Source organism: Bemisia tabaci, chromosome 4 (genome assembly GCF_918797505.1).
Source record: "Bemisia tabaci chromosome 4, PGI_BMITA_v3".
Lineage (NCBI taxonomy): Eukaryota > Metazoa > Arthropoda > Insecta > Hemiptera > Aleyrodidae > Bemisia > Bemisia tabaci.
Window position 1 is genome coordinate 14,681,978 of NC_092796.1, and position 13,234 is coordinate 14,695,211.

At 40.0% G+C, this 13,234-nt stretch overlaps 1 protein-coding gene across 6 annotated transcripts in view; it reads right to left on the reverse strand.

Moving 5' to 3' along the window:
• LOC109034364 (protein O-mannosyl-transferase TMTC2) overlaps nt 1-13,234 on the reverse strand; it is a 317,481-nt gene that overhangs the window by 285,654 nt on the left and 18,593 nt on the right. For 2 of the 6 annotated variants that reach the window (XM_072299402.1, XM_072299400.1), the window contains exon 2: nt 6,567-6,634. The gene's annotated coding sequence lies outside the window, so the exon portion shown is untranslated. Of the gene's footprint in view, nt 1-4,592; nt 4,619-6,566; nt 7,353-13,234 lie in introns of those variants that run through there. The other 4 variants (XM_072299404.1, XM_072299403.1, XM_072299399.1 and 1 more) reach the window with 4 other exon arrangements.

Below are 13,234 nucleotides of genomic sequence, written 5' to 3' on the forward strand. Positions count from 1 at the left end.
TATATGTGTATTCAGGTATGGAACGAGAGAAAATTTTGAGTCAACATTTCCGGCGATTAAAGAAAATCCAAGGAAATTCTTTGGAAAAACTGTATTTGCCTTTCGCGACGGAAATGATTAAAAATAAAACATTATTGGAGGTCCGTAATGTTGCAATCGGAGATAAATACGCTTTTCCCGCGTGCAGGAATGGATATTTGAACTCATTCACGGCAAGCGTAATGATACAAATACTCGACCACGGGTGTAAGCATGTTGCTGCCAGCTGGATTGAAGGCGCGCTATACTCCAACAATGACTCGAGTCCCGTCCAGTGCAATACCTTGGCTGGCGAGCCGCTAAAATATATGTGTAATAAGGTATGAATCGAGCGAAAATCATGCGTCAAAATTTCCGGCGATTAAAGAAAATCCGCGGATATTCTTTGGAGAAACTGTATTTGCCTTTCGTGACAGGAATGATTAAAAAAAAAGACATTAATTGAGGTCTATAACGTTGCAATCGGTGATAAATACGCTTTTTCTCTTATGCAGGAATGGAAATTAGAACTCATTCGCGGCAGGCGTAATGATACTACTATTCGACCACGGGTGTACGCATGCTGCTGCCAGCTGGATTGAAGGCGCGCCACACTCCAACAATGACTCCGGTCCCGTCCCGTATGATCTCCCTCGCTGGAGCGCCGCTAAAATCGCCGCATAGGTATAACTAGCCGTCATTATCCATGATTCAATGTCCCATTCTACCACCATTTGAGTGAAGGAGTATACCTGAATTGTAACGATTCAGAATCTCGGATTGGGTTTAGTTACATTTATTATTTAAAAATGAAGTATGAAACGAGCGAAAGTATTAAGTCAAAAGAGGGTTATTCATATAGGCGAAAAATGTACCCAGCCCGGAATGTACGAAACTTTGTGAGCTGATAGTACTAGTTGAGAGAGGCTTATCCCTAGCTCCGTTTTTGCAGGAACCCCAGGGAAACAGCGTTGCCATTTTTTAAAGTCGTAACCTTCAAACACCCATAACTTTCGCAGAAATGCAGTTACAGAGCTCGTATTTATACCAAAAGATGCAAAAAATTACGTTCTATCGACCAATGCCAAACAAATTTTAATTTGACTCCATTGTTGCCACGTTTTGGCCATTTTTTTAATTTTCGTAATTATTTAAAATCACGTTACCGCCTAAAAAAGTGTTTGCGGTTGGTGGGGATTGAATAAAAACCTGTCGGAATTATTGTTCGTTCGATTCCGCATCCATCGATATATTATACTTTTCTGAGAGACTTAGGGAACACGAGTTATAGCGATTTGAAAATTCGGCAACACGCCCTATACCCCGATATTGACGCTCGTTTAGGTACGTTTCGCAACTCCGTGTTAAAGCAAAACGCCTAGAACAAACAAAATTCGAAAAGTCAGTTCATGTTTTGCGCTTTTTTGAAACTTTCACATGATTTTTAGGAATTCAAGGAGCGGCGGTGTTGCCGGTTTTCAATGAAAACCACCGCTGCCACCACAATTTAAAGTAGTACTCATTTAATCTTATCCAGCTACATTTGCTAACCTAAACTGACCATTTGCGACGTGGTGTTGACAACATTGCCTAATTTCCGTCGGAATTTGCGTAGAGGCGGGGTTGCCAGTTTTCATGGAAACCGCCACCGCAATCACAAAAAAAAATGTATTACTTATTTAATCACGTTCAGCCTTATTCTGTAGTTGGAATTGTTTATTTATCGAATCGATGGTTTCATCTATCTCTCTGCAACGGCAGCGGTGCCTGACAGTACCGAGATATCGATATTGTATAGAGATCAAGAGCAATGGATCTAGGCCCCTCGCCAAAACTACTCATCGGACCGCTTGAGTGATTCGGTAGCTTTAAATTTCGATATCTCATTACTGTCGGTCACCACTGCCGTTGTAGAGGGATAGAAGAAACCATCGATCCGATAAATAAACAATTCCAACTACAGAATAAGGCTGAACGTGATTAAATAAGTAATACATTTTTTTTGTGATTGCGGTGGCGGTTTCCATGAAAACTGGCAACCCCGCCTCTACGCGAATTCCGACGGAAATTAGGCAATGTTGTCAACACCATGTCGCAAATGGTCAGTTTAGGTTAGCAAATGTAGCTGGATAAGATTAAATGAGTACTACTTTAAATTGTGATGGCAGCGGTGGTTTTCATTGAAAACCGGCAACACCGCCGCTCCTTGAATTCCTAAAAATCATGTGAAAGTTTCAAAAAAGCGCAAAACATGAACTGACTTTTCGAATTTTGTTTGTTCTAGGCGTTTTGCTTTAACACGGAGTTGCGAAACGTACCTAAACGAGCGTCAATATCGGGGTATAGGGCGTGTTGCCGAATTTTCAAATCGCTATAACTCGTGTTCCCTAAGTCTCTCAGAAAAGTATAATATATCGATGGATGCGGAATCGAACGAACAATAATTCCGACAGGTTTTTATTCAATCCCCACCAACCGCAAACACTTTTTTAGGCGGTAACGTGATTTTAAATAATTACGAAAATTAAAAAAATGGCCAAAACGTGGCAACAATGGAGTCAAATTAAAATTTGTTTGGCATTGGTCGATAGAACGTAATTTTTTGCATCTTTTGGTATAAATACGAGCTCTGTAACTGCATTTCTGCGAAAGTTATGGGTGTTTGAAGGTTACGACTTTAAAAAATGGCAACGCTGTTTCCCTGGAGTTCCTGCAAAAACGGAGCTAGGGATAAGCCTCTCTCAACTAGTACTATTAGCTCACAAAGTTTCGTACATTCCGGGCTGGGTACATTTTTCGCCTATATGAATAACCCTCTTTCCGGCGATTGAAGAAAATCCGCGGAAATTCTTTCGAAAAACTGTATTTGCCTTTCGTGGCAGGAATGATTAAAAATAAGACATTAATTGAGGTCCGTAACGTTGCAATCGGAGATAAATACGCTTTGTCTCGCGTGCAGGAATAGATATTTGAACTCATTCGCGGCAGGTGTAATGATACAACTATTCGACCACGGGTGTAAGCATGTTGCCGCCAGCTGGATTGAAGGCGCGCCACACTCCAACAATTAATCCCGTCCTGTCCGGTGTATTACCTTGGCTGGCGAGCCACTAAAATGAATGTGTAATGAGCTATGAAACGAGCGAAAACATTGCGTCAAAAATTCCGGCGATTCAAGAAAATCCGCGGAAATTATTTGGAATAACTGTAATTGCCTTTCGTCACAGGAATAATTAAAAATATGACATTAATTGAGGTCTGTATCGTTGCAATCGGAGATAAATGCGCTTTTCCTCGCGTGCAGGAATGGATATGTGAACTCATTCGCGGTAGGCGTAATGATACAACTATTCGACCACGGGTGTAAGCATGTTGCTGCCACCTGGACTGAAGGCGCGCCACGCTGTAACAGTTACCTCCGTCCCGTCCGGTGCATTACCTTGGCTGGCGAGCCGTTAAAACGTACGTGTAATGAGCTATGAAACGAGCGAAAATATTGCGTCAAAATTTCCGGCGTTGAAGAAAATCCACGGAAATTCTTTGGAAAAATTGCATTTGCCTCTCGAGACAGGAATGATTAAAAATAAGACATTAATTGAGGTCTGTAACGTTGCAATCGGAGATAAATACGCTTTTTCTCGCGTGCAGGAATGGATATTTGAACGCATTCACGGCAGGCGTAATGATACAACTATTCAACCACGGGTGTAAGCACATGGAAAACACATGCAATGCATGCAAGTAGTCGGAAAATCATGAAAAACATGGAAAATCATGTCGTGATCTCTAGCAACGTGTCTCGGATGACAAGTCACAGGGTGGAATTTTTGAGTTATTTTCCTACGCATATTTCCACACAGATGGAAATCGCACAGCGATTTAGTAAAAACTGTGGTTTTCCTTCATTTCCGCGCGATAAAGCAATCCTACTTCGGATTTTGAATATTGGCGCTTGGTGTCTGTTATGACCAGTGTTGTTCATAAAAAATTTTAACTCAAGTTATCCTTTACAGTAAAAAAAGTGCGCGATTTTTTAAAACGGTGAGAGGTTACGCGTTTTTCATCTCAATATCGCAAAGAATAATAGATTTTTCCAGCAATTTTGGATTACGGGAAAAATTACGCGTCCCTCCTCTAGGTAGCGGCAAATACGCGATGTACCTAACCAACGGTATTTTAATAGGAGCGAAGAGCTACGCGTTTTTCATCTGAATATCGCGCAAAATACATACTTGTTCCAGCGGTTTTGTAAAATCATAAAAGCTATTCTCATCTTAACATCGTGGCAAATACGCAGTTTTGCCTAGCGGTTTGATAAAAACACAAAAGAGTACGTGTTCATAATCTAAGCATCACGGCATTCATAAGCGTCATTAATCTGAGACAGGCAAAAGCCAAGATCTGCCTTCATTTTCGCGTGATACTACATAACTACTCCAGAGTTCGAATAGTTGCAAGCGTAGTTTCCACATTTAACTGCAGGACCACAATTTTTCTTTTAAATTAACAGACAGCTGTAAGAGATTTACTCATCATTTTGAAAATGCAAGCATAAATATTATGACTACACATACCGATTAACAGCTGGCGACATGCACTCCTGAAACAGAAAAAATAACATTCAAGGATAAAATAGGGCAGAAAAAGATCAGATCAATGACAAAATGAGGGTGGGGTTGCAGCGAAATAACGGGTTAAAAACCGTGGCCTAGAAATCTCTACCCTTTTAGATCCGTTCAATCCTTTTTAAATCAAGGGCGAGTCTTCAGAGAGTATCCCTCTTTATCAGTCAGCAAGATAGCTATTTCGTGTCTCGTCAATTAATTTCGATACTGGCTTCGGTTCAAACAGTAAGTTTTCCTGTGTTACACCACCTAACGTTGATCGGAAATTTTGGAATTTTTAGCAGAAAGAAAGCTCACCTAAATATGTTGTTGTTACTGACATTTTTGCGATTTTTCCGAAGATTTCCTTGAGAAAATGAGAAATTACACAGTAATATTCGATAGTATCTGGCGGCAACCACGCGATTTTCCAGCAGTTCCGTAAGAACATCAACAATTACGCTAATTCTCCTAATTTTCGCGGCATACACGCGAATCCTCAGCGGTTGATGAAAAATATATGGGGTCGCACAATTTTCACCCAGTAGAGCTTGAAACTCGGCATGAAGTCTTAGCAGTCATCTGGCCTGCAACTTTTTTTCTTAGGGACCAGAATGAGAAATTGTCCTTTAACTGTCCTTTCGAAATGCATCGAGTCAGAAATACCCTATTGAACAGTAATGTTAAGACAAGACCCGATGTGTCACGATGCTTGACGCAGACGGAGAGGAAGAATTGATAACACGACTGACAACACCTTGCAGAATGCGCCGAAAAATCCCAAAAACGGAGTTAAACAACGATTTTCTTAGCGGTTAAATTGTTTAGCGGCCAAAGGCGATTTCTTACCGGCAAATCGCTGTTTGGCCGGCGTGTGTTTCAAACACTGTTTTCACCTCAATATTGCGAAAGATACACGATTTTTAGATACGCGAGCCTAATGTTAGAATGTCAGGAATATGAGATACGCAAAAACATAAAATTCTCAACAAAAAAAATGTATTTACGTCAAATTTGTGCTTTTGGAATTTTACCCATGAAGTTCTACACAGATTTTTTAAGCTGTGAGAGTTATTTTCTATAATTGCGTACATCTTTCGTCCTTATTACCCTTACACTGAAAAAAAACACATTGGATCTAGAGTCCAGACTCTTAAAAACATCGACAAGAAAGAATACTCTTGATTCAATCAGATTTAAGCTGAAATCAAGAACCAAGCCTCTTAATTTGAGCGGATTTCCTTTTGACTTAAGCTTAAATCTGATTGAATCAAGAGTCCTTTTTCTTAACAATGTTTTCAAGAGTCTGGACTCTAGATCCAATGTGTTTCTTTTCCAGTGTATGTACACTCCGGCGTCCGAATAGTTACTCAATTCATTTCTGCCTTTTAAAAAGTGAGGAGTTACGCAAATTCCATCTCAACATCCCGAAAAGTACGCAATATTCCCAGCGGATTCGTAAAATCCTAGACAATTACGCGCTTTTCATCTCGGTATAGTGAGAAATGCACGACTTTTCCAGAATTTGTTTAGAGGGAAAAGAGAAATTACGCGTTAATCACCGCATTATTGCGGCAACTACGCACTATCAGTATCACGGAAAATAAAATCAATTCAAGATAATTTCTTGATAACTTATAATTTGAATTTTGTACTCTCCGATATTTGATTGAGTATTTGTTAATTTTGCCTTTGTAGCGCTTACCTAATATTGAGCTCTATTCTAAAAGTAATATGAATTTTGGAATAAATCTCAGCATTAGGTAAGTACTCAGATGCGAAATTAAAATATATTTATCGACACAGATTCCTTGATACTAACGCAACGCTAACTTGCGGAATTCGAATTAAATTTCAGCTATACGCTGTGAAATTCGATTGAGGAAAGTGAATATTGATCGAATCAAAAAACAACAAATTGAAAATATAATTTTAAGTACGTACCAGGAGAGGGTTATCCAATTGCCCGACGCCACGCTGAAAGCACTCGCAACACTGTCACGAAGCCTGAACTAAAAAACTTGGCCATGAGAAGATATGAGATATTAAAGATAAATAGTATGGGAATGTGCACAGGTTTACTGTGAGGTGCACAAAATGTACTAATTTACTGTTCTGATTTAAATTCTGCCCATGTTAGGTGTGTACAATTTATGTAGTTACACAAAGCAAAAAAATAAAATAAAATAAAAGAGAAAATGATCGATGATTTTGTATAAACGACCAATTTACTCAAAGAATACACGCATGCATGACACTTCATAGAGACTTCTTTCAAATCCTTGCTTATGTCGGTGGGCACAAATGCAGCGATAGATTACTTCCCGAAAAATGTTTCGTGAGACTACCATTCGTCACGTGGCTCAACAGTCTTAACGTAGATGCATTGTTGTCAACTTAATGCTACATATTTCTAGACGCTTGACGTCAAAAAATTTAAATGAATGTTTCCATTATCAAATGTAAGCGCTGTCATTTTAACTAATTCATCTACATTTGGATAAATATTTTGGAATACGTATTATTTTGTCACTGGTCCGATTTTAATTTGAATAATAAGACATTTCTCCAATTTCTCTCGCCACTAAAATAATATTTCAAAAATGTTTTCGGCTCAATTATTTATAGATCTAAATGCTTAGGTATTTTCATGAGGAGCAGCGGAGCAATTTAATTACTACATGTTAAGCCGTACAGCTTTTAACCTCGGATAATTATTCTTCTCCAATGTCTCTCATCACAAAAAAACAAAAAAAAAAAACCAAACAAAACAAAACAAACAAACAAAAGGTACTCTCAACTCAAATTATAGATCTCCGAAATTATCTTGTCTCAACTCAAGGTGTAAGTGCTGTCGTTTCAACTAATTTATCTACATTCGGATAAAAGCGGGTCTAGATTTTGAAACGCATGACAAATTAATTATTCGTCTCCGATTTCTCTCATCACAAAAAAAGCAAAAGGTTCTCTCGGCTTGACTCATAGATCTCCGCAATACTCACGTCTCAACTCAAAAAAGTACTAGAATTGTAAGTGCTGTCGGCTCAACTTATTTATTTACATGCTGATAATATCGGGTAAAGATTCGGGTCTAAGTTTTGAAACGCAGAAACAATTTTTCTTCTCAAATTTTTCTCATCACAAAAAAAAAATAAAATAAAATAAAAACAAAAGGTGCTTTCGGCTCAACTCATAGATCTCCGAAGTTATCTTGTCTCAACTCAAGGTGTAAGTGCTGTCGTTCTAACTAATTAATCTTCATTCGGATAAAAGTATAGGTCTAGATTTTGAAACGCGTGACAAATTATTCGTCTCCAATCTCTCTCATCACAAAAAAAGCAAAAGGTTCTCTCGGCTTTACTCATAGATCTCCGCAGTACTCATGTCTCAACTCAAAAAAGTACTAGAATTGTAAGTGCTGTCGGCTCAACTTATTTATTTACATGCTGATAATATCGGGTAAAGACCATGAATAGCGTGAATTTTCATGAATTTTCACTGAACGGAACTACTTTCATTTGAAAAACTTCGACTATTCTCTAATTTCTATCACCATCAGTGAAGTAAATTTGAACATATTTTCCACTCAATTTATAGATTTAAATGCGAGTGTGTTTCTATTAAGAGTCGCAAGCAATTCCGTTCCACTCATAAAACTAAGTTCTCTTGACGTAACTAAAAAATCTACTGATTGTAAGTGCTATCGGCTCAACTCATTCATCTGCATACTGATAAAATCGGGTTTACATAGTGAATAGCGTATTCTTTAGTCATTGAACGTTAAAATTCCCATTTTTTGAGGAACATCTGACCTTCGCAAATTGTTCTTACAAGCAAAATAAAATTTAAAGAAGTATTTCCTACTTAACTCATAAACCTGAATGCTAGTATCTTTCGATAAGGAGTAGCGAGAAATTTACTCAATGTGCGTACCTATGTTTAATACTCCGATTCCTCTCGTCAAAGAAACATTAAAAATACAGAAGGTCTTCACTATTGGCTTTGTTCATGGATCAACTAGTAATTGATTTCATCTCATTACAAAGTGCAGTCGTCTCAACTCATGAAACTACATGCTCAGAATCGGGTTCAGAATGTAAATAGAGTAAAGGCCCGTTACTGAACGGTCCAGTTTTTACTTCAGAAGCCTTGTGAATTCTTTTCTCATTTTGCTCATTTGCAAAATGAAATTTAGGAACTACATTCGACTTGACTAATTAATCTGAATTTTAAAGTTTTTTAATTATGAATATTACACAATTTTGTCACTAGTTGCTGCAGTTTCTGTCGAATGCGTTTACATTCTCCTCTCGTGTCTCTTGAATAAAACAAAAAATTAATAAATGATAACAAACGAAAAACGCATTATGTTTACTTCCGTCTTCACTCATATGTTTACTTTTGACTGGACTCATGAATCGGCACGCTTATCATAAACAACATGTACATTGTACAAGCATACATCTGAACTCATTTTCAGACTCATCTAAACGTTGAAGTAGCTACCAAGTCTTCTAAAATTTCTGTCTCATTTTTAAGTGGGTTTGACTGAACTTGTTTCGCAAAAAAACAAATTAGCTCCATGCTCTCAACTAAACTCAAAGAACTACTTTGATGACGATACGCTTACGTTATTGGCAGAAACAGTCTTCAAAATTGTTTTCGAAGAACAAAATTCGATGCAGTTGTCAGACCTAACGGAATATCTTAGTAGGCTCCTCTTCTGAAGTAAAAAGGAACAATTCCAGGTAAATTATCTTCCATGAGAAGTAAAGATGAGGTATCAACCTGTGCCAAAATTGGAAACGCCTTAACGTTATAAACGAAAATCTACATAATTTTCCGACGTTCCCTCCCGATAGTTTGTCCATTTGACAATTTGGCGGCGGAACCACTACTATTCACTCAAGATTTCCGCAGTAAAAGAGGTGCTTAAAATGATAAAAAAAAAAAAAAAATGATTGCAGGTGAAGAGGGAAAACTAAGGAACAAACAGAACACAAATGGTCACGACAAGATAGAGAAGAAGAGGTTAAATGAAGGATGCATGCTTCTACTTAAGACGCACGCGCACGCACCCTCACTCGCACGCACACTCACCCTCACTTAAACGCACGCACACTCACTCGCACAACTCACAACTAATTCTAAGAGAACCCAAACATCAAAGAGAAAATATGGGTTTGATTCAAAATCTAGAAGAACCCAAACATCAAAGAGAAAATATGGGTTTGATTCAAACAATCACACGCTCACGAACTCATCTTCACACAATCACACGCACGCACACTCACCCGCACAACTCACAACTGAATCTAAGAGAACCCTAACCCCAAAGAGAAAATAAGAGCTTGCGTTGTATGGGGAAAGTTCGTGATCGCATTGTCTTCCCGCGTTTGTTTTTCAGCCAATCAGACTCCCGACGACCAATTTTGGATTCCTTATGGAAAATATTATGAGGAAGCGAAACCAAACATTTTCCCCCGAATTCAGCCGATTTTTCGAGAAAAAGATGTCCATGGCTGACTTCTCGAGGATTCGGCGTTTCTATTGATTCATTATGATACATTCAACTTTTTCCTAAGAACAGCAAAACCCAAGATCTTAGGTGTTTACAGGAGAAAGTGGAATGTGTGATATCCCCGAGAAGTCAGTCATGGACATCTTTTTCTCGAAAAATCGGCTGAATTCGGGGGAAAATGTATGGTTTTGATTCCCCATGTTATTTTTCATAAGGAATCCAAAATTGGTGGTCGGGAGTCTGATTGGCTGAAAAACAAACGCGGGAAGACCAGGCGATTACGAACTTTCCCTATTCAATGCGGGCTTTTATTTTCTCTTTGCCTAACCCTAAGCTTAACCTAAACCTAAGCCTAACCTAAACTAAACCCACCTACTCCCATTCTATTTCCCATGACCTCAAGCCCGGCCCGAAATAATGGAGCTCTTGCGTGTGTCAAGAATTTGCGATTGAAGAACTGATACCTATGTAAAATTTCGCGAGAAGTAAGATGATGCTACTGGTTTCCTCTAAAACTCAGTAAAAGCTCTTAAAGTTGAGGCCGTAAAGAAGGGGATATCCCACGCTACGCTGAGAGTCTACATCTATACCTAGTGAAACTCTCCATGCAAAGATAAGAGCAAATACATTAACAGGGTTGCTGTGCTCTCAGTTTTGGAGTCCCCACACAAAGTGGCAACCCTGCCAATGTATTTGCTCCCTATCTTTGATGGAGAGGTTGATTAGGTATAGAGGTGGACTCTCAGCGTAGCGTGGGTTGTTATTCCTCTCTTTACGGCCTGAACTCTAAGAGATTTTGCTGAGTTTTGGAGTTTGTTTTGGAGAAAACCAGTGGCATCATCGTATTTCTCGCAAAATTTTATGCAGGATAATGTACTTAAATCGCAAATCCCCTACATATGCAAAGGCTCCATTACAGCCCGCCCTCCTGTGGGCAAATAAGTTGGACAGAGTGATAATTCGGACATTTTCAGGCGAACCGAGCATTGCAACTTCGGATCCCAAAAGCTCACCGGGATATTGTTCCCATTGTGTCTACAAAGAGCCTTCACCTTTCGGCCGGACCTTTGCCATCGTGGCCTACTGGTAGACAAAAAATGCCAACCAATTTTTTTTTATCGTTTGTGAATTTGTCCTTCATTTCAACGGATTAGGATTCAGCTTGCAATCCTGATGAAAAATGTAAATAATTGTAGGTAAGAGTAATAGTAAGTTATCATATCACAAAACGCGCTGAGGGAATTCGAACATTTTGCGATAAAATAACTTACCATTAAACCTACCTACAACTATTTACATGTTTCATCAGAATTGCAAGCTGAATCCAAATCCTTTTAAATAAAGGAAAAAATTACAAAGGATAAAATAATTGGTTGGCAATTTATGTCTACCAGTAGGCCACGATGACGAAGGTCCGGCCGCTAGGTAAAGACTCAGTGTGGACACAATGGGAACGTTCCCTTGAAAATGTCCGAATTTTTTATATGTCCAACTTATTTGCCCAGACTATTCCCTACCCAGAGTTAACTAAAACTAAATCCTGTAAAAGAAAAAACTGAGCCCACCCGTGCCCACCCCTTATCCCTCCTAACCTCCCCCCTAATTCCACCCTACGCCCCACACCCACCAAACCCCCCAGCCCTCTACGTTGCCCACTCTAACCTACCCTAAGCTAACCATCCCCGTCAAGTCAGTCGGCCACGGGGGAAAAAAATTCGGATCCGAAACACAAGGTGGGGGTAAGATAGCATTACGTTACCTCTCTTGCGCTCCGTAATTGCCTTAACGGCAGTTACGAGACGCAAAAGTGCTAGCGTAACGCCTCTACCTACCCTCTTGTGTCGCGAACCCGAACTTGTTTTTCCCGTGGCGGATAACTCTCCGTGGCACAGTAAAAATGATGACACGGCTTTTACAAGCATTGAAAGCTAACCCAAGGTCATCGACCAAGGGTTGCTGCAGGACCGCCGTCCACGACAGGGTTGTTGGCGGTCGGGCGGGTCCGCAGACGTCTCCTTCTAGCGCGTGCCACGCGGTCCGACCGGGGTTGGGGAGACGACCCGCATGACGTTCCCTCGAGCACTCCATCCTAGCTAGATCGGTAGAATGCAGTGGCGTGGCGTGCTTTGCGATAAATCGATTGTTATGCCATTTAAACCTATGGAAAAGGATCGATAAACAGGGTGTTCGCAGCGAACACCCTGATAATCGATTCTTTACCATAGGTTTTAATGACAGAACAATCGATGCATCGCAATTCACGCCGTACGCCACTGCTAGAATGCCGTCTGACAAAGTGGTCGAAGGACGTCCGTCCTCCCAACCGGCGAACAGACCGCATGGCCCGCACTTTAACCGGAACAGACGGTGACTGGTCGTAGTTGCACCCCCACGGCAGAGAGATGCAAGTAGCTGTTGCAGCGGAACTTCCGGGGCCCCCATAAAGGTACGGCACTTGAGACGCGCAATTTGGCGACCTTTCGATCATCAAAGGAATCTTTTGATAGATGGTTACACCATCTTTGGTCGCCGACTTACGCAGACACTGGTAAAAAAAAACCTCTTGGTTCAAGAGTGCAATTTCTTGTCGCCGGATTTAAGAGTCTGGACTCTTGTTTCAAGCGGATTTTGAATTGAATCAATGCAAAATCCGCTTGAAACAAGAGTTCGAGACTCTTAAATCCGGCGACTAGAAACTGCACTCTTGAACCAAGAGGTTTTTTTTTACCAGTGTCTGCGTAAGTTGGCGACCGAAGATGGTGTAACCATCTATCAAAAGATTCCTTTGATGATCGAAAGGTCGCCAAATTGCGCAGACACTGGTAAAAAAAACCTCTTGGTTCAAGAGTGCAATTTCTTGTCGCCGGATTTAAGAGTCTGGACTCTTGTGTCAAGCGAATTTTGAATTGAATCAATGCAAAATCCGCTTGAAACAAGAGTTCAAGACTCTTAAATCCGGCGACAAGAAACTGCACTCTTGAACCAAGAGGTTTTTTTTACCAGTGTAAGACTTGCGCGCCTTAAGTGCCGTACCCAAAGGTGGTTCTGAGTGATCTTTGGACGAGATTTGCCACAAGGTTGCGCAGCTGAT